We start from the raw sequence: 20,652 nt of genomic DNA, 5'->3' as shown, positions 1-20,652 counted from the left end.
CTGGGACTTTTTGTACACACCAAAGGGGCCCGGGTTCCCTGCCTGTAGGAGACTTTTTGCTGGATCTGGCTGAGTGAGAGCCTTGCCAGATCCCCTAAACAGTGTTCCAGCTAGGTCTGAGTTGTTCTGCAAGTAAGTGATGTGCTGGAGGAAGAGATGTGTATATAGAGAGTGTATATAGTTGAAATGTCCCTGAATAGACTTTTGTTCCAGTCAAGTGGGCATCCCTTAATACCCCCTATCCCCATCAAAATTTTATCCCCTCAATAAAGTACAAAAACAAAGTTGCTGGACTGTTTCCTGACTTCTGTGTGCCTTTGGAAATTTGGTGCGCCTGGCTGTGCAGAGTTCCCTATTCACCAGCAGCTCCTACGTGGGGTATGCTACACTGGAATTAAAAGTATGAGAGAAAATGGTGACTGCGATTGCTGACCTCATTCTGATATGCTAGTTGTCTTGCTGTATCTGACTTTTTTAGTGTTTGTTAGAAAAAAAAGTGTCAGAATTCCCTGACTTTACATGTTCCATGGAATTAATGTAGAAATAACTGAAGCCAAAGTATCAGAATTATAACCGGCTGGAGAAGGACCATTCTCAAAGAAAAGACCAGCAATGAAGGCCTACTTTATTCTCTTATGAAAGGTGCATGGTAAAGTCCAACTCTGGGCCAAGCAAAAACACTCTTCCTCCCTATTCCCCTCTAGCTGATCATTAAATCAAAAAATGAAAAGCCCCATTTTCTTGCCTACAGTTGCAGTCACTTGATGTTCGGATCCCAAGTCTCTTATCCTCCTATGTGGTGTGCACACTTCCTATTGTTGGAGGTGGAAGTTTTAGTGACAGGTGTCCTATCACAGAGGTTTTAGAGGCAGCAGAATGACAGGGGTGGTAAGGTGACCAGTCACCAAGAAGATAATGAACGCCTAAAACAATCCATGCTTGAGGCAGGAAACAAGATTTCCAGTGACAGCAAGAGGTGAGTACTTCTTTATGTGCCAGGATGAGATGTGTTTGTGGAGTTCACCCAGTAGACAGGTAAGTAATTTACTACATAAAGTGACAGTGGGAAATAGATGGTGGAAACAAGTAGAAGGAAGGAAGGGTAACAAGATTAAGAAAAAACAGAGAGAAAAAAAGAAGGGGGGGGGGGAGGCCCCTTGAAGTAGGTCAAGTGGAGGAAGGCCCCTTGAAGTAGGTCAAGTGGAGGGAAAGAAGGGGTGCCCAGAAGTCTTTTTTCAAGCCCAAGGCTAATATTTTGTCTTAGATTTGGGTAGAGATAGGTGCGTGAGGCTGATTCTGGGAGTGGCATTATTCCAGATAAAAATCTTATACCTTTAGTTTAAGTAATGGAAGATTCTGAAAACATACAGGTACCTTGCTGGTACATTCATCTTAAGTACCACTGCTCTTCCAAATCAGAACAGCAGTAATTTTCATTTTTTTATAGCTGGTGCTAAATTTGAGAGATTCCTCTTCCAATAGGGGTTATTAAAAATATTATAGAGCTATTCATCCTGTGATATTTAATTTTCATCTGTTCTGTGTGAATTGGACAAAATTGAATGTTGGAAGGCTATTCATGTATACAGAACACAGTGAATCAGGAAAATGCTGCTTTATGGCCTCTAGATGGAGCTGATGATCACAGGCAGCACACATTTATTTCCTATGATCATCAGCTCTATCTAGTGGCCATAATGTGGTATTTTTCTGACTTAATTTACTGTAATGACCTGCAGAGAAAATAGCTTAATTACATCCATTTTGTGCCCCCAATAATACAGAACAAATGTACATGCAGATAAATAAATAGCTCTGTGAATTTCTTATAAAGACAACCCTAACAGTTAAAAGTGAGTAGGGATTTTACCAGACAATAAGTGAAAAAATATCTCCATTATCTTAAAAAAAAATTTTTTTTGGTAGAGTAGGAGTAGTCTCCAGCAAGGCTGACATATGGGTCTTGGGATGCAACAAATAGAGACTGTGATGCAGAGACACCAGTAGGACATGAATGCATGCAGATGTTTTCAACCATGGTTGTTACTGGGGCTGCCTCATAGTGGTGATCTCTGGACAATGATGTTCTATGCATGTATTACTTATACTGTAAGGTAGAAAAGGCAAGGTACACTAAAAGTGTATTTATCCTTAATCCTTGGTTCGCACTTGTGCTCGTGGTTCCTGCTGCAGGTCCACATCTATTTTTACAGCCGCAACCACCCACACAGAAAAAAAACGTAGGAGATGTGTTAGTGTGCTGTGATTGCAAAAATGGAGCAGGGACCTTTTTCCTGAGTTTTCAGGAGGCACAGCAGCTCATTCAAATGAATTGGCTGCCGTGCCTGAGCAAAAAGGGTGAACCAGGCATTAAGAAATCAAATTTGCTTACACTGACCCTTCAGGCCTGCAAGTCTGTCAGCCTTTGGCTTGCTTGCTGCTGGATCAAAAAATTGGATTTTTTTATTTACCGTAAAATCCATTTCTTTGAGTTCATCGACAAACACAGCGCTCCATAAATCATAACTACTGGGTTATATTCCCTCCTCTAGGAGTAAGACTAGGCAGAACAAAAAACACCTGGCTATGCCCATGGGCCGTCCTTAGCTTGGTATATAACCCCCATCTTTGCTCTAGGTAATCAGTTTAGTAGCAAGCAGTATTAGAAGTATCAGAACTCCATAGAGCGGTGGATGCTGTGTCAGTCAATGAACTCAGAGAAATAGATTTTATGGTAAGTACAAAATACCATTTTTTCTTTCATTCATCAACAGGCACAGTGCTCCATAAATCATAACTAGTGGGATATCCAAAAGCAGTGCCAAAAGGAAAATGAGGGGTGGGGGAAAATAACCCAAGGTTAAACATAAGTGCCCTTAACCAGGACACAGGAGCCTTATCCAGGTCACAGGAGCCCCGTCTGAAAAAATACAAGTTTAAAGAAAAACAACCCTCAAAAGGGAACAGCCCCTCTTAAACAGCAGCCTGCAAATCTTTGCGGCCAAAAAAAGCAGATGCCAAAGTATCTACCTTACAGATTTTTGTGAAGGTATGCACCGATGACCAAGTTGCCGCCTTGCAAACTTGCGATATTGATGCCTGATGACGGAAGGCCCAAGAAGCACTCAGCGCCCGAGTAGAATGCGCCGTGACAGGGAAAGGTGGAACCTGACCTTTAATGGCATAGGCCTGAGTCACCATCTGCCTGATCCATTTGGAGATGGTAGCCGAAGCAGCCAGCCCTTTTCTTGGTCAGTCTGTAACCACAAAAAGTAAGTCTGACCTCCAAAAGGACTCAGTAGCTGCCAGATACACACGAATCACACGAACCACATCCAAGGTATGCAAAGCAAATTTCTTGGGATGAGCTGGCTTGGGACACAAGGAAGGCAACACAATTTCCTCATACAAATGGAAGTCAGAGACAACTTTGGGCAGGAATGATGGACAGGAGCGAAGAACCACCTTATCCCTATGGACCACCAAATAGGGACTGCGACAGGATAATGCTGCCAATTCCCATACCCTGCAGGCTGAGGTAATAGCCACCAAGTAGGTCACCTTTTGGGATAACGTAGACAAGGGAATCTCCTGAATATTCTCAAATGGAGGTTTCTGGAGAACCAAAAGCATTAAATTTAAATCCCATGGCGGTAAAAGAAACCATACAGGTGGAACCACATGTCGAACCCCCTGAATGAAGGTATGAACTAAAGAGTGCATAGCTAGGGGTCACTGAAAGAAGATGTCAAGATAGACACCTGGCCCTTGAAGAAAGGTTTAGATCCGAGCCACACATAGGATCAAGGATGAGCGCCAACTGACTCACACCAAGAAATGTATGCTTTCCACGTACGATGGTATATCTTGCTAGAAGACTACTTCCTCGCCTTCACCATAGTAGGGATAACTGATCCAGACAAACCTCAATCCCCCAATATCTGGCTTTCTATAGCTAAGCCATTAAAACCAGCGACTGTAAAGCAGGATGGTAGATTAGCCTTTGGGGCAACTGGTCTTCTCTGAGAGGAAATCCCATGGGACATTTACTGCCAACTGGTCTTCTCTGAGAGGAAATCCCATGGGACATTTACTGCCAACTGGTCTTCTCTGAGAGGAAGCCCCCAAGGGATGTTTACGGCCATAAGGATGATTGTAAGATCCTCACTCTTGATTCCTCACAGGAACTGTGGAAGAAGCCTGAGCCAAGGATGATACTGGCTTTACCCTGACCCTTGGATGCCTGCGGAGTCTGACAGAGGACCCAGTGACCTCATCACAAACTTCAGTATTCTCCTGTGGAGCTGAACCTGCTAAAGGAGCTGCATGTAGAACTGTGTAAACAGAACTGTCTTGAAGGTGGATACCACCAGACCCAGAACCTGTATCCAAATCGGGAGAGAGAAATGTCCGTGTGACAGCAGCTAGTGAATCACTGCCTGGGGTTCCTGAAATTTTTCCAGAGGAAGGACCACCCTGGTCAGAATTAAAATCAGACCTTGGTAAATCAATTTCCTGGAAGGTGATAGGGGGGACCTTAGGTAGTTCGGAACTCACTTGAACCTTAGCAGGAAGTAAATCTGCGCAAGGAGTTTTAGGACCTTGCGCAGAAGAACAAACTTTGCCCCCCTTTCTGGGTACCCCCAAAAGAAACATTTTGTGGATCTCCTTGACGCTCACAAAAGAAGTCCACGGGGCCGGAAAGCAGCGAAGATGTTCCCCCACCCAAATAATGGGTGAGGGCAGATCTTCATGCTGAAGGGGTCGTGTCTGCTGGTCTAGAGAAGCTAGCTTTAGGCTTACCAGCCCAAGGTTGCTTGGAACCTCCCGGGGAAGATTTAAAAGGTCTTCTTCCCTTATTCTCTGTCCCAGAAGCACAAAATCATTTTCTATGGGCTGAGCAGGAGGACCCCTGTCTGCAACAAGGCTCCTTCCCTTTCATTGGCAGGAAGGTACTCTTCCCCCCATGATACCCTTAATGATGTAATTTAGGGTAGCCCCTACAGGCGATTGCCTTGAAAGGGCACATCAATGAGAGCTTTCTTAGAGGCTTGGTCTGCAGGACAATTATTAAGCCACAGCACACTCCTAATCACCACCGTTGAAACAGAAAGTTTGGACAGCACAGGAGCTGTATCCAAAGCTGCATCACAAATAAACTGCAGGCCATGGACCAACTGGCCTGCTAAATGAACATAAGCAGTGGGGACCTGCTTGCTCCCCATTCCCTAGCGCAAAAGCTTTGCCCATTCAGTTAGGGTCTGAAACACCAGACTAGCCGCAATGCCGACCCAGCCATAGTAAACCTGCTGCGTGCCACAGCCTCCACTTTCTGGTGAGCCGGGTCCTTAAAGGACGGGGGTTTTTCTGCTGGGATCATGGTTGCTTTATTCAACCTGAAAACAGGAGGGTCCACCACTGGTGAACTAGTCCTCTTTTTTAACCGGTTGCCGACCGCCGCACGACTACATACTGCGGCGGTCAGCCCCGGCCAGGCAGAGTGACGTATCGGTACGTCACTCGCCTGTCACTGACTTGCGAGCCTATCGCGGGCGGGCGCGCGCCCGCCGAGGCGCGCGCCCGCCGCGGCTCGTTCACAGGCAAGTCAGTGCGTGTGACCGGCGGACTCGATGTCCGCCAGTCACACTGCGATCGCTCCTGTGAAGGGAGAAAGACAGAGCAGCTTGTGTAAACAAGCTGCCTGTCAGTTCTCCCTGTGTAAAAGTAAAGATCTGACCGTTCTACTATGTAGAACGGTTGATCTTTGCTTTTACACCAATAGGAATGTCCCTACACAGTAGAAAGCACGCCCCTAGGACACACTTAACCCCTCCCTGTCCAATAAAGTTAACCCCTTCCCTGCCAGTGTCATTTTTGCAGTAACAGTGCATATGTATAGCACTGATTACTGCAGTAATGTCACTGGTACCCCCAAAAGTGTCAAAAATGTCAGTCAAGGGTCCGATCTGTCCGCCGCAATGTCGCAGTACCGAAAAAAAAATCGCAGATCGCCGCCATTACGCGTTAAAAAAAAAAACACCAAAAATGACAAAAATCTTTCTCTTTGTTAGTAAACGCGATAACTTTTGCGCAAACCAATCAAAATACGCTTTTTGCGATTTTTTTTACCAAAGATAGGTAGCATAAAACAAATTGGCCGAAAAATGTTAAAAAATTTTGATTTTTACTTTTTTTTTGGGGGAATTTCATATAAAAAAATGTGAAAAATATTGTTATTTTTGCAAAATTTACGCTCTTTTTTTGTTTATAGCGCGTGATCAAAAAATCGCACAGGTGATCAAATACCACCAAAAGAAAGCTCTGTTTGTGGGAAAAAAAGGACGTCAAATTCGTTTAGGTACAGCGTCGCACGACCGCGCAATTGTCCGTTAAAGTCACGCAGTAAAAAATCGCAAAAAAACCCCTGGTCCTTTAGCAGCCAAATCCTCCGGGGCTTAAGTGGTTAAAAGAGACACCTCAAAAGGGTAACGTACAGCAAAACGTTTGGGGATCACAAAGGGTAATTTTGGTTGTTCCGATTCCCTACAGGAAAACCTATAAAAATAAGGCACATAAGGAAACACCTTTGTAGTACGAGGCGACTTATGCATAGCAAACGATACAGCCACATCTGTGGTTACATCAGCCGCATCCTCCATTTTTAAAGTCTCATGCACTGCAGTGATAAGTGCATCTACCAGCGCTTTCGCTGCTGCAACCATGGAGGAATCATCCTCACTATCGGATGGATCTGGGGGTGTGATATTAAGTCCCCCTGGACGGGCCGCATCCATGGTGGCATCAGGCTCAGAATCAGATGAGACAGACTTAGCAAGGGAAGGTAGGGGGACACTTCCTCCTGGGAATTTGCCTACACACCACTTCTACCCGGGACATTAAGGACTGCAGGACCATCGTCAGTGCAACCATGGGAAGCTGGGGTTTCAGAGGGACCTGCCACCTCCATGAGGGAGTAAGTGGGGGAGATGTGACTCTGGGAATCCATAAGGGAAAGGAAGACCTTGCAGGATAAAAACGATCTTTTGGCACCACTAAAGGATCCCCTCAAGGCTCAGGGTAACGATCAGTAGAGAGAGATAACAGGGATCCCCAAGGACTCACCCTACCGACAGGAGGTGTGCCGAGAATTTGAACCCAGCATCATCATGGACACCATCCCTGTTAATATGTCCCAGGCACAGAAAGAGGAAACTGAGGAGGAAGAGGAGGAGCTTCGGCATCCCCACGAGGCTTTGGTCATCTCCAACGTCTCCCGGACTAAGGGAAAATGGCCTCCATGAAATCATTGGGCTACACAAACATGGCCGCCAACTGGAGACCAGTCAGGCTAAGGGAAAATGGCCCCGTGACATCATCAGGCTACACAAACATGGCCGCCAACCAGAGACCAGCCAGATAAAGGGAAAATGGATCTTCCCTGTGCCCTCTGCAACACATTAGGGGAGATTCCGTTGTGAACTCTGCACCGGTCTCTGCACTGGGATCCCCTTGCACTATACCCACACTGCAAACAGTAGGGCATGCACCTAGGAGTCTCCTACACTGGAACCCCTCCAGACTACCAGGGCAGGACACACACTATCCCAAGACCCTTACAGAGTGGGGATAGTGGGGCATTCTCTGCCAGACTGCAGGTCCAGACAGTGGGGAAAGGGAGTGGGAGAAGCACAGCTCACTGAGGCATTTAAGGATGGGAGGAGAGAACCTGCAGGCACATCCAACTGTCCCTGGAGGTTACCCGCGTACACCTCAAAAAATATGTTTTACTCGCAGGCCAGCCTCTGTCCGTGAGGCTATGTCGCGGCCGACCCAACGCGTAGCTGTGGTCTGCATGGGCTCGTTGGCTGGGCTGTGGGGACCACTGGATCTAGATTATCTAGTTCCTCGCCCAGCCCTGCAGTTGATTGTAGATCTCTCAAGAGAAAAAACAAAAAAGATGTAAGGAAGGAGAGAAAAAATGGATAGGACCAGAGATCTCAGTGGGAGCCTAGGTCCTTACTCCTGACTAGACAAATTAAAACTGATTACCTAGAGCAGAGAGGGGGGTTATATACCAAGCTGAGGATGGCCCATGGGCGTAGCCAGGTGTTTTTTGTTCTTCCTAGTCCTACTCCTGGAGGAGGCAATATAAGCCAGTAGTTATGATTTATGGAGCGATGTGCTTGTCAATGAACGAAAGAGAAATCATTTCATTCCTAAATATGTTTAATTCCTGGCTATTGTTCTTGGTCTAGATCAGCTAAATAGGGCTGTACAGGAAATCTCACTTTCTTTCCACAATCACAATTTCCCATCACCATTTTGTGGGTGCATGCAACCTACTTTATTAGATGCAGGTTTGGATTGCTAGCTGCCAGGAATAGGATTGTACGTGGGATATGGCCCCTGGGCTTTAGGGATCAAAACCAGTGCTGCCATTGATCTTACCTGCCACAAACTTCCAGATTAAAGGATTTTGCTGTAAAAGCCACAGTGGTTGGCAAGTTGATGTGTACCTCAAACCTCTTCAAAACTGAAAACAGTACATGTAGGAAAAGATAACATGTTTTATTTAACAACTCTACCCAAAAAGAAACTATGCTGTTATAGCTAGTATAAGTCACATCTATATTCAGCATTCAAAGTTGTCCTGGGGAAGATGCTTGAATGAGAACAGAAACATCTTCAGAACAAGTCATTTATAATATAAGCCTAGTTCAGTGTGACTAACTACTACTAGCTAAAACACGACCTGCAAAAAATAAAAACTTTAGTTCCTGTGTCAGTATAGTGTTGGACAGAATTGGCACCAGACACAATCTAGAAGGCAACATACTGTAACTGTGATGGGTGGTCATCCTTACCACTGAAAAAATAATATAAAATGCAAGATGTAGGATATGGAAGAGGAGGCATTTATTTCATTTGCCATCTCTTTCTCATATAATCTTCCTCATCCAACAACAGGTCTTTTATTAAATGAAAAAAAGAAACTGATTTGAAGCAAATTTTGGGGAGAGAAAAAAATAATCTCATATACTGCTACATAGGATGTTAAAATAAATGTGTTGGAAGTATTTTACATGCCAAATAATTTGTAACTGGGTAGTGGAATTATGGGATATTCCTACAACTCCATTGTCATTATATGATTTTTTTTCATCAATTATGGTGTCAAATCTTTTTTTTACTCTTAGTAATCTCAGTATTCTATAGCAGCAGACAATGTATGACAGCCCAGTCCTGCTTTTCATTCATTTCTAATTACAGTCTTCATTTATAAATTAGTGTTAAGTATAACCTGTCAAAAAAAAAAAACTCTTATTAACCCTTAGTTAACCCTAATTAGTTTCTATTAAAGTAGATGTTAAGCCAAAAACTTTTTTTTTCTAGTTTCAGACAGAGAGGTTAAGGATTAGAACTCCTCTTAGGTTTTTACTGCTATCAGGAACCCAATTCACTACCCTCACTTCTTGCCCTGCTGACAAGTTTTACCATACTGGAAGTGAGGAAAAACCTGCAAGATACAAAAGGCAATAGACATTTGTCAGGGGTCCTAGCCCATTATTTTTGTTTCTAACTGTGGTGCAGTTGGAAAGTTCCCCTCACTTACTTTCTGGAACAGGACAGAAAATGAGGGAGTTTCTAATTACCAGATTCCCGGATAGCAATAAAAACCTGGCAAGGGTTCTAACACTTCTGCACTCTATCCAAATCTAATAAAAAAAGTTTTGACTATACTTACACTTGTATCTGTTCATATTCTTTTTCATATTCATATGTAGACTTTCAAAATGTGTACTGATCAACAGCATAATACTGCAGTACCTTTTATAAAAGGGACAAATTGCGGAATTAAAATTGCATTTTTATTTAGTTATAATGAATTGTATAGTTTAGTTATATGCTCGTTCAGTTCCTGCATGTAAGAACAAATTTTGAGAATTATAAAATGTTGATGAAATCCTAGCTATGCTTCATCATTACGATTAAACCACACTACTTTTTCATATTGTAAGATCACAAAGTACCTGCGCTGCCTTTGTGATCTTACAATATGAAAAAGTAGTGCAGGTACTTTGTGATCTTACTGTTTGAAAGGTACCCCCCTTTTTTACCAGCAGCAGCTTATTTATTGTAATTTATATTTTTAGTGACATTTTCATTGATTTTTATTGATTTTTTACACATATATCTACCAAAATAAGTGATCCTAAGCGCAAGCACCTTACACCCCATTTATACTTTTCATATTGATATCCATTTTATTTATTTTCCCATGGGCCCAAAAGTTGTAACTACCAAAAATCAGTGGAAAGCTGCAATTAGTAAAAATAGCACTGGAGCACTAGATTGGTATTACTACCAAGTACTAGTACTGGTACTAATGTTGATGTACATTATGTGGTTCCTGTGCAGGCAGCTTCTACACCCCAGAGGATCTCCTTGGCTTGTAATGTAATATAACAAAAATTGAACTTGAAGTGTGACACCACTGCTAAGAAGTCCATATACAACTTTATTCCAATAAAAGTCAGGAAGACAGTTCAAAAAGTAGCTAACGTGTGTCAGGGAGCCCAAGAGTGCCTTCATCAGGGTTTTTACAGTGCAATTGCACAGGCCTCAACAGCAGCTGGTTTGGCTATCTTTTTGGATTGTCCCCCTGACTTGTTTTAAAATAAAGTTGTATCTGGACTCTTAGCAGTGGTGTGGCACTTCTGTTTCAATATTCGTTACATTACATTGATCCTACAATAGCCTAGACACTGTGCGTACTGATGTGAAAGCACAATCCATCTTAGAAGTGGACATATTTTGGCAGAGAACTTTGTCCTACACTCCTGACACATGAATATTTGTGCATTGTGCAGATGTCAGGTCATGCTGGGATGTACAGTAGGGATGATCGAACTTTTGAAAAGTTTGGTTCGGCCAGAACACCCGAACTTCCCGAAAGTTCGGGTCTGGATTCCAGAACCCCATTGAAATCAATGGGACCCCAACTTCGGTAATCAAAAAACACAATTTTGAAGCCCTAAAACCCAATAAATGCCCCTAAAAAGTGCCTAGGGTTCTGGGTCATGCCCCAGGGACTATTAATCACACAAAAAAAGTTCTTAAAAATTGTTGTTTTTGATAGAGAGCCAATTATTGAAAAAATTATTGAAAAAAAACAAAAATGAGATTTCTTTGCATTTAGTGTCTGGGGGGTCTAAAAAGTGTACCTGTGAAGTTTCAGCTCTGTAGCATGTCCAGAACCAGAACAAAATGATAATTTTTCTTAGAATTTTTATTAGCGCAGGGATGGGGTTCCGCTCCTTTCACACCTGGGCGTTTTTGTTTCAGTCGTTTATTGGGCATTTTTTGGGCGTCTTTGGAGGCAGGCATGACATCTGAACTTCTGTATATGGGGTATACACACACACACACACACACACACACACACACACACATATATATATATATATATATATATATATATATATATATATATATATATATATATATAAATTACACATACACACATATAGGTGTGAAAGGAGCGGAACCCTATCCCTGCGCTACTAAAATTATTTGCAGGGATGGGGTTCCGCTCCTTTCACACCTATATGTGTTTATGTGTATATATATATAATATATATATATATATATATATATGTGTGTGTGTGTGTGTATATACGCTATACAGAAGTTCAGATGTCATGCCTGCCTCCAAAGACTCCCAATAAACGCCTGAAACAAAAACGCCAAGGTGTAAAAGGAGCGGAATCCTATCCCTGCACTACTGAAATTATTTCAGTAGCGCAGGGATGGGGTTCCGCTCCTTTCACACCTTTATGTGTGTATGTGTATATATACATGTATGTGTGTGTGTATATATACCCCTACACAGAAGTTCAGATGTCATGCCTGCCTCCAAAGACGTCCACAAAAAAGCCCAATAAACGCCTGAAACAAAAACGCCCAGGTGTGAAAGGAGCGGAACCCCATCCCTGCTCTACTAAAAATTCTAAGAAAAATTATCTTTTTCTTCTGGCGGTCACCCTGACATGGATGAGTTCGGTCACCCTGGCATAGCAGTCAGAGTCAGTTCACCCTAAACTACACTACGGTCACCCTGACACTTAACACTTTCCCTACAGAAACTAGATTATTGAATCTAACTATAGTGGTATATAGTACCCTAACTACACTGCATATCCCTTTCCTCACACTAATAATTGCTAAATGACACTGGAGCAGCAGGAGTAACAGAACTGCTTCCACTCTCTTCCACAGCCTCTCTATTACAGTGCTAGAGATTTGGCGGGGCTATGTTATATACTGGGGGGTGTATTCACTACTGATTGGCCTCTGGACCCCCTAGTCACTCCAATCACATTCCTAGCAGACTCCTGCCCCCTCAATTGGCTTTTACTCACATTTCTGGTCCAATCACGGGCTTTTAAAGCCCAGTTCCTGTCCCATTGCATTTTGGGCGGTTCTGGTGCCGAATTCCGAACTTTTACCGCAAAAAGTTCGGAATTCGGCCGAATTTTGAACAGCCAATGTTTGGGTCGAACCGATGGTCGACCCAAACCGTTCGATCATCCCTAATGTACAGCACTATTTGCATATCACATTAAAATAACCCTTTCTGTACTCTGTGCCCTATCTAACTCAACCCAGCTGCTGCATTAAGTAAATATAGGAAACATTAATAAATATTCAAACAAAATAGTAATTAAAAAATTAAGCTAAACATTCTCATGTGCCTTCTGGAATGACCAATCTGTAATGAGTTTAGCTTTGTTCATTAACATTTTATCTCCAACTCCCTTTACCCACTTGCCATTACTCAAAACTGATTTCAGGAATCTGACTCTGTCTCTCACTTTTCCAGACCAATTGGACAAAAAGGGGATGAAGATTACATTTTTCTATGCTCACAAAGCACTTTCTAAGTTTTAACCTTCACCTCCTTCTCTATCCCTCTATTGTTATGAATCTTTTTCTCCAGTTTCTTTGAGGATTGCTGTGATTTTTCTGCCTTTATATATCTATTTCGTCCCCCACTGCCACCACACACTAACTCATTCACTGCCCTGGTCATTGCTAGCCATATTAAGAATAAGATAGATGCATTTCATGATGAGATTGCTACTATCTAATTATCCCTCCCAATCCACAGACTATCTCTATCACCACATTCAGAATTCCTCTCTGTAACTACAGGGAAGGTTGCAAAACTTTTCTATGAAGCACCACTTCACCTTTTTGCTCTGTTCTACTCTCTCTTATTCACACCTTCCATCTCTCTCACCCTCTACTGGCATCTTTGGTTCCCCTTTAAAATATGCATTTGTCTCGCAAAATTTAAAAAGCCTTTGTTGGACCCCATCAGTACAACATAAGACCCATCTTCATGCTCCATTTTACCTCCAAACTCCTAGAACACCTAGGGGTTGATTTATTAAACCTGCAAAGTGCAAAATCAGGTGCAGCTCTGCACAGAAACCAATCAGCTTCCAGTTTTCGTTTTTTCAAAGCTTATTTGAACAAGCTCAAGTTACAAGCTGATTTGCTACCATGCACAGCTGCACCAGATTTTGCACTCTTCAGTTTTAATAAATCAGCTCGCTGTTCTACAACCATTTGTGCCACCACTTAATTGATAACAAGCTTCTTGAGAACTTACAGTCCAGCTTTTGCCCACAACACTCTACTGAAATTGCTGTTCTAAATCTCATTAATGATTTATGAACTACTAAAACCAATGGACAATACTTAATACTCTTACTATTAAACCTTTCTGCTTCTTTTTGGCAATTGACCACCCACTCTTCCTCAAAAAACATTTCACTCCTTTGGGCCTGAAAACTTTTGTCTTTCCTTTCCTCCTAATTATCCAAACACTCCTACAACTCTACCTCATTATCTACTTTTTTCTTTCTCTGGGGTCCCCCAACAAGGCTCCGTCCTTGGGACCTTTTCTGTTCTTTATCTACACCCTTTCCCTTGGTCAGGTAATAATTTTGCATGGCTTCCAAAACCATCTCTGTTAGAGACACCAAAATTTATCTCTCCACTCTTGAGCTCATTCCTTAAGTCTCCTAGTGCATCACTAACTGACATATCAGTATGGTTTCAAACCACTTCCTAAAATGCAGTCTTTTAAAAACTGAGCCCCCTAATCCTCTTGTCTTGAAATGTATTGTAACTTTACTGTCCTTTACTTTTCAAAGCTCTGTGCAAACTATTGGTGTTATAAAAATCCTGTATTATAATAAAAGCAACAACATCGCAGCACTCTGCCTGAGTATTTCTCTTAGGAGTCCTCAGCAATGATGCAAGCAAAGGGGTTCATCTTCAGAGGAATTGAAAATGTCAATATGCCTTAACGGGTAAATGTCAGTCTGAAGGTGCGTGCATTCCTAGCTAGGCTGCATGTACATATAGACTGCCCTAAGTAATGCCCACATGTGATGTGGAGCCTCCATGATTAAAAGAACTAAAATATAATGAATAAAAGGTATGGGCCAAGGACAATAAAGGACTAGATATGCTAGATGTCCTCCAGCCAGGAAATGAGGCAGGGTCTGACATGGCCAGTGCATTCCAAAGGGAACTAAATTTAAAAGAGCAAAACTAAACCCTGGGTGGCCAAACTCCAACATAAAAATGCATATTAATACTAAAGAAAAGGCCTTCAAAAAAATACAAGGCTGAGGGGTCATTGGCAGCATTCAAGCATTACAAAGAGTGCAATAAGAAATGTAAAGACGAAATCAGGGCGGCTAAAATAGAACACGAGAGACATATAGCAGAAGAGAGTAAAAAAAAAACACAAGAAATTTTTAAGTATATAAATAGTAAGAAAGCGAGGCCAGAACACATTGGCCCCATAAAAGATGACGAAGAAAATCTGGCCACAGAGGACAGAGAGAAGGCGAAAGTGTTAAATAATTTCTTCTCTTCAGTCTTCACAAATTAATTGGGGGGCTACACTAACCCAGCTTGTAAAGATAAATTAAATAATACACCTCAGGAAGTACCCCCATGGCTAACAGAGGATAGACTTAGAACTAAACTAGAGAAACTTAACATAAATAAATCACCGGGACCGGATGGCTTGCACCCGAGGGTTCTTAAAGAGCTCAGCCAGGTGATTGCCAGACCATTATTCTTGATCTTTAAGGATAGTCTACAGACGGGTATGGTGCCAGCTGATTGGAAAAAAGCCAACGTGGTACCAATATTTACAAAAGGACCGAGATATATCCCGGGTAACTATAAGCCGGTCAGCCTAACATTAGTAGTCTGCAAGATTTTGGAGGGGATGTTAAGGGACTATATACAAGACTTTAGTAATGAAAATGGTATTATTAGTAGTAATCAGCATCGTTTCATGAAAAATCGTTCTTGCCAGACCAATCTATTAACCTATGATGAAGTGAGCTGCCATCTAGATAAAGGAAGGCCTGTGGATGTGGTGTATCTGGACTTTGCAAATGCGTTTGACACAGTTCTCCACAAACGCTTATTGTACAAACTAAGGTACGCAGGTATGGACCATAGGGTGAGTACCTGGATAGAGAACTGGCTCCAGGGGAGAGTCCAGAGGGTGCTGATAAATGGGGAGTACTCGGATTGGGTGGGTGTGGAAAGTGGGGTCCCCCAAGGTTCTGTCCTGGGACCAATCCTGTTTAATTTATTCATAAATGATCTAGAGGAGGGGATATCTAGCACAATCTCGGTATTTGCGGATGATACTAAACTAAGTATGCCAATATCTTCTATGCAGGATGTGGAAACCTTACAAGCAGACCTGAACAAAATAATGGGGTGGGCAACTACATGGCAGATGAGGTTTAATGTTGAAAAATGTAAAGTAATGCACTTGGGCGTCAGAAACACGAAAGCAAGCTACTCACTAGGGGGGAAACCTCTGGGTGAATCTAAGATGGAAAAGGACCTGGGGGTACTAGAAGACAACAGGCTTGACAGTGGCATGCAATGCCAAGCCGCTGCAAGCAAAGCCAACAAAATACTGTCATGTACAATATAAAAAAGGGGATTCACTCTAGAAATAAAGAGATTATTCTCCCATTCTACAAGACTCTGGTCCGGCCACATCTGGAGTATGCTGTCCAGTTCTGGGCACCGATCCTCAGGAAGGATGTGCTGGAACTGGAGAGAGTCCAGAGAAAGGCAACAAAAATAATTAGGGGAATGGAGGACATCACCAATTTTTTTGGGGGGGGGGGGGGGCGCAAAAAGAAAAATGTAATAGGTATTGCTTCGCGTCAAAAAATGCAGTAAAATATTGCGTGACTTTGAAGTCATGGTACAAGCATGGCACAGGTGATGGTATAGGCATGGCATAGGTGATGGTACAGGAGATGGTATAGGCATGGCACAGATATGGTATAGGCATGTCACAGGTCATGGTACAGGAGATGGTATATGCCCCCTTTCAATGCAGTGACCAGCGTACATGCCCCCTTTCAATGCAGAGACCAGTGTACATGCCCCCTTCAATGCAGAGTTCAGCGTGCGTGCCCCCTTCAATGCAATGAACACTGTGCTGTGCCCCCCTCAATGCAATGAACACTGTGCTATGCCCCCTTCAATGCAATAAACACTGTGCTGTGCCCCCACAATGCAGAGTTCAGCGTGCATGCCCCCTTCAATGCAACTGTGCTGTGCCCCCTTCAATGCAATGAACAATGTGCTGTGCCCCTTCAATGCAATGAACACTGTGCTATGCCCCCTTCAATGCAATAAACACTGTGCTGTGCCCCCTTCAATGCAATAAACACTGTTCTGTGCCCCCTTCAATGCAATGAACACTGTGCTATGCCCCCTTCAATGCAATGAACACTGTGCTGTGCCCCAACAATGCAGAGTTCAGCGTGCATGCCCCCTTCAATGCAATAAACACTGTGCTGTGCCCCCTTCAATGCAATAAACACTGTGCTGTGCCCCCTTCAATGTTCAATGCAATGAACACTGTGCTGTGCCCCCTTCAATTCAATAAACACTGTTCTGTGCCCCCTTCAATGCAATGAACACTGTGCTATGCCCCCTTCAATGCAATAAACACTGTGCTGTGCCCCCTTCAATGCAATAAACACTGTTCTGTGCCCCCTTCAATGCAATGAACACTGTGCTATGCCCCCTTCAATGCAATAAACACTGTGCTGTGCCCCCTTCAATGCAATAAACACTGTGCTGTGCCCCCTTCAATGCAATAAACACTGTGCTGTGCCCCCTTCAATGCAATAAACACTGTGCTGTGCCCCCACAATGCAGAGTTCAGTGTGCGTGCCCCCTTCAATGCAACTGTGCTGTGCCCCCTTCAATGCAATGAACAATGTGCTGTGCCCCCTTCAATGCAATGAACACTGTGCTATGCCCCCTTCAATGCAATAAACACTGTGCTGTGCCCCCTTCAATGCAATGAACACTGTGCGATGCCCCCTTCAATGCAATGAATACTGTGCTGTGCCCCAACAATGCAGAGTTCAGCGTGCATGCCCCGTTCAATGCAATAAACACTGTGCTGTGCCCCCTTCAATGCAATAAACACTGTGCTGTGCCCCCTTCAATGCAATGAACACTGTGCTGTGCCCCCTTCAATGCAATAAACACTGTTCTGTGCCCCCTTCAATGCAATGAACACTGTGCTATGCCCCCTTCAATGCAATAAACACTGTGCTGTGCCCCCTTCAATGCAATAAACACTGTGCTGTGCCCCCTTCAATGCAATAAACACTGTGCTGTGCCCCCTTCAATGCAATAAACACTGTGCTGTGCCCACACAATGCATAGTTCAGTGTGCATGCCCCCTTCAATGCAACTGTGCTGTGCCCCCTTCAATGCAATGAACAATGTGCTGTGCCCCCTTCAATGCAATGAACACTGTGCTATGCCCCCTTCAATGCAATAAACACTTGTCTGTGCCCCCTTCAATGCAATAAACACTGTTCTGTGCCCTCTTCAATGCAATGAACACTGTGCTGTGCCCCAACAATGCAGAGTTCAGCGTGCATGCCCCCTTCAATGCAATAAACACTGTGCTGTGCCCCCTTCAATGCAATAAACACTGTGCTGTGCCCCCTTCAATGCAATAAACACTGTTCTGTGCCCCCTTCAATGCAATGAACACTGTGCTATGCCCCCTTCAATGCAATAAACACTGTGCTGTGCCCCCTTCAATGCAATAAACACTGTGCTGTGCCCCATTCAATGCAATAAACACTGTGCTGTGCCCCCACAATGCATAGTTCAGTGTGCATGCCCCCTTCAATGCAACTGTGCTGTGCCCCCTTCAATGCAATGAACAATGTGCTGTGCCCCCTTCAATGCAATGAACACTGTGCTATGCCCCCTTCAATGCAATAAACACTTGTCTGTGCCCCTTTCAATGCAATAAACACTGTTCTGTGCCCTCTTCAATGCAATGAACACTGTGCTGTGCCCCAACAATGCAGAGTTCATCGTGCATGCCCCCTTCAATGCAATAAACACTGTGCTGTGCCCCCTTCAATGCAATTAACACTGTGCTGTGCCCCCTTCAATGCAATAAACACTGTTCTGTGCCCCCTTCAATGCAATGAACACTGTGCTATGCCCCCTTCAATGCAATAAACACTGTGCTGTGCCCCCTTCAATGCAATGAACACTGTGCTATGCCCCCTTCAATGCAATAAACACTGTGCTGTGCCCCCTTCAATGCAATAAACACTGTGCTGTGCCCCCTTCAATGCAATAAACACTGTGCTGTGCCCCCTTCAATGCAATAAACACTGTTCTGTGCCCCCTTCAATGCAATGAACACTGTGCTGTGCCCCCTTCAATGCAATAAACACTGTGCTGTGCCCCCTTCAATGCAATAAACACTGTGCTGTGCCCCCTTCAATGCAATGAACACTGTGCTATGCCCCCTTCAATGCAATAAACACTGTGCTGTGCCCCCTTCAATGCAATAAACACTGTGCTGTGCCCCCTTCAATGCAATGAACACTGTGCTGTGCCCCCACAATGCAATGAACACTGTGCTGTGCCTCCTTCAATGCAATAAACACTGTGCTGTGCCCCCTTCAATGCAATAAACACTGTGCTGTGCCCCCTTCAATGCAATGAACTCTGTGCTGTGCCCCAAAAATGCAGAGTTCAGCGTGCATGCCCCCTTCAATGCAACTGTGCTGTGCCCCTTCAATGCAATGAACACTGTGCTGTGCCCCCACAATGCAGAGTTCAGCGTGCATGCCCCCTTCAATGCAATAAACACTGTGCTGTGCCCCCTTCAATGCAATAAACACTGCTCTGTGCCCCCTTCAATGCAATGAACACTGTGCTATGCCCCCTTCAATGCAATAAACACTGTGCTGTGCCCCCTTCAATGCAATAAACACTGTGCTGTGCCCCCTTCAATGCAATAAACACTGTGCTGTGCCCCCTTCAATGCATAGTTCAGTGTGCATGCCCCCTTCAATGCAACTGTGCTGTGCCCCCTTCAATGCAAGGAACAATGTGCTGTGCCGCCTTCAATGCAATGAACACTGTGCTATGCCCCCTTCAATGCAATAAACACTTGTCTGTGCCCCCTTCAATGCAATAAACACTGTGCTGTGCCCCAACAATGCAGAGTTCAGCGTGCATGCCCCCTTCAATGCAATAAACACTGTGCTGTGCCCCCTTCAATGCAATAAACACTGTGCTGTGCCCCCTTCAATGCAATGAACACTGTGCTGTGCCCCCTTCAATGCAATAAACACTGTTCTGTGCCCCCTTCAATGCAATGAACACTGTGCTATGCCCCCTTCAATGCAATAAACACTGTGCTGTGCCCCCTTCAATGCAATAAACACTGTGCTGTGCCCCCTTCAATGCAATAAACACTGTGCTGTGCCCCCTTCAATGCAATAAACACTGTGCTGTGCCCCCTTCAATGCAATAAACACTGTTCTGTGCCCCCTTCAATGCAATGAACACTGTGCTATGCCCCCTTCAATGCAATAAACACTGTGCTGTGCCCCCTTCAATGCAATAAACACTGTGCTGTGCCCCATTCAATGCAATAAACACTGTGCTGTGCCCCCACAATGCATAGTTCAGTGTGCATGCCCCCTTCAATGCAACTGTGCTGTGCCCCCTTCAATGCAATGAACAATGTGCTGTGCCCCCTTCAATGCAATGAACACTGTGCTGTGCCCCCTTCAATGCAATAAACACTGTGCTGTGCCCCCTTCAATGCAATAAACACTGTGCTGTGCCCCCTTCAATGCAATAAACACTGTTCTGTGCCCCCTTCAATGCAATGAACACTGTGCTATGCCCCCTTCAATGCAATAAACACTGTGCTGTGCCCCCTTCAATGCAATGAACACTGTGCTATGCCCCCTTCAATGCAATAAACACTGTGCTGTGCCCCCTTCAATGCAATAAACACTGTGCTGTGCCCCCTTCAATGCAATAAACACTGTGCTGTGCCCCCTTCAATGCAATAAACACTGTTCTGTGCCCCCTCCAATGCAATGAACACTGTGCTGTGCCCCCTTCAATGCAATAAACACTGTGATGTGCCCCCTTCAATGCAATAAACACTGTGCTGTGCCCCCTTCAATGCAATAAACACTGTGCTGTGCCCCCTTCAATGCAATGAAC

The 20,652-nt window shown here is 43.9% G+C and overlaps 1 protein-coding gene across 1 annotated transcript in view; it reads left to right on the top strand.

Annotated features, from left to right (window-relative positions):
• The window catches only part of LOC309564234 (uncharacterized protein), a gene marked incomplete at both ends in the record, with an annotated part of 50,041 nt that overhangs the window by 10,747 nt on the left and 18,642 nt on the right, over positions 1 to 20,652 (top strand). The window lies entirely within an intron of this gene.

Source organism: Pelophylax lessonae (genome assembly GCF_965119305.1).
Source record: "Pelophylax lessonae genome assembly, chromosome: 9".
NCBI classification, from domain to species: Eukaryota; Metazoa; Chordata; class Amphibia; order Anura; family Ranidae; genus Pelophylax; species Pelophylax lessonae.
This window is presented reverse-complemented; position numbering and strand designations above follow the sequence as displayed.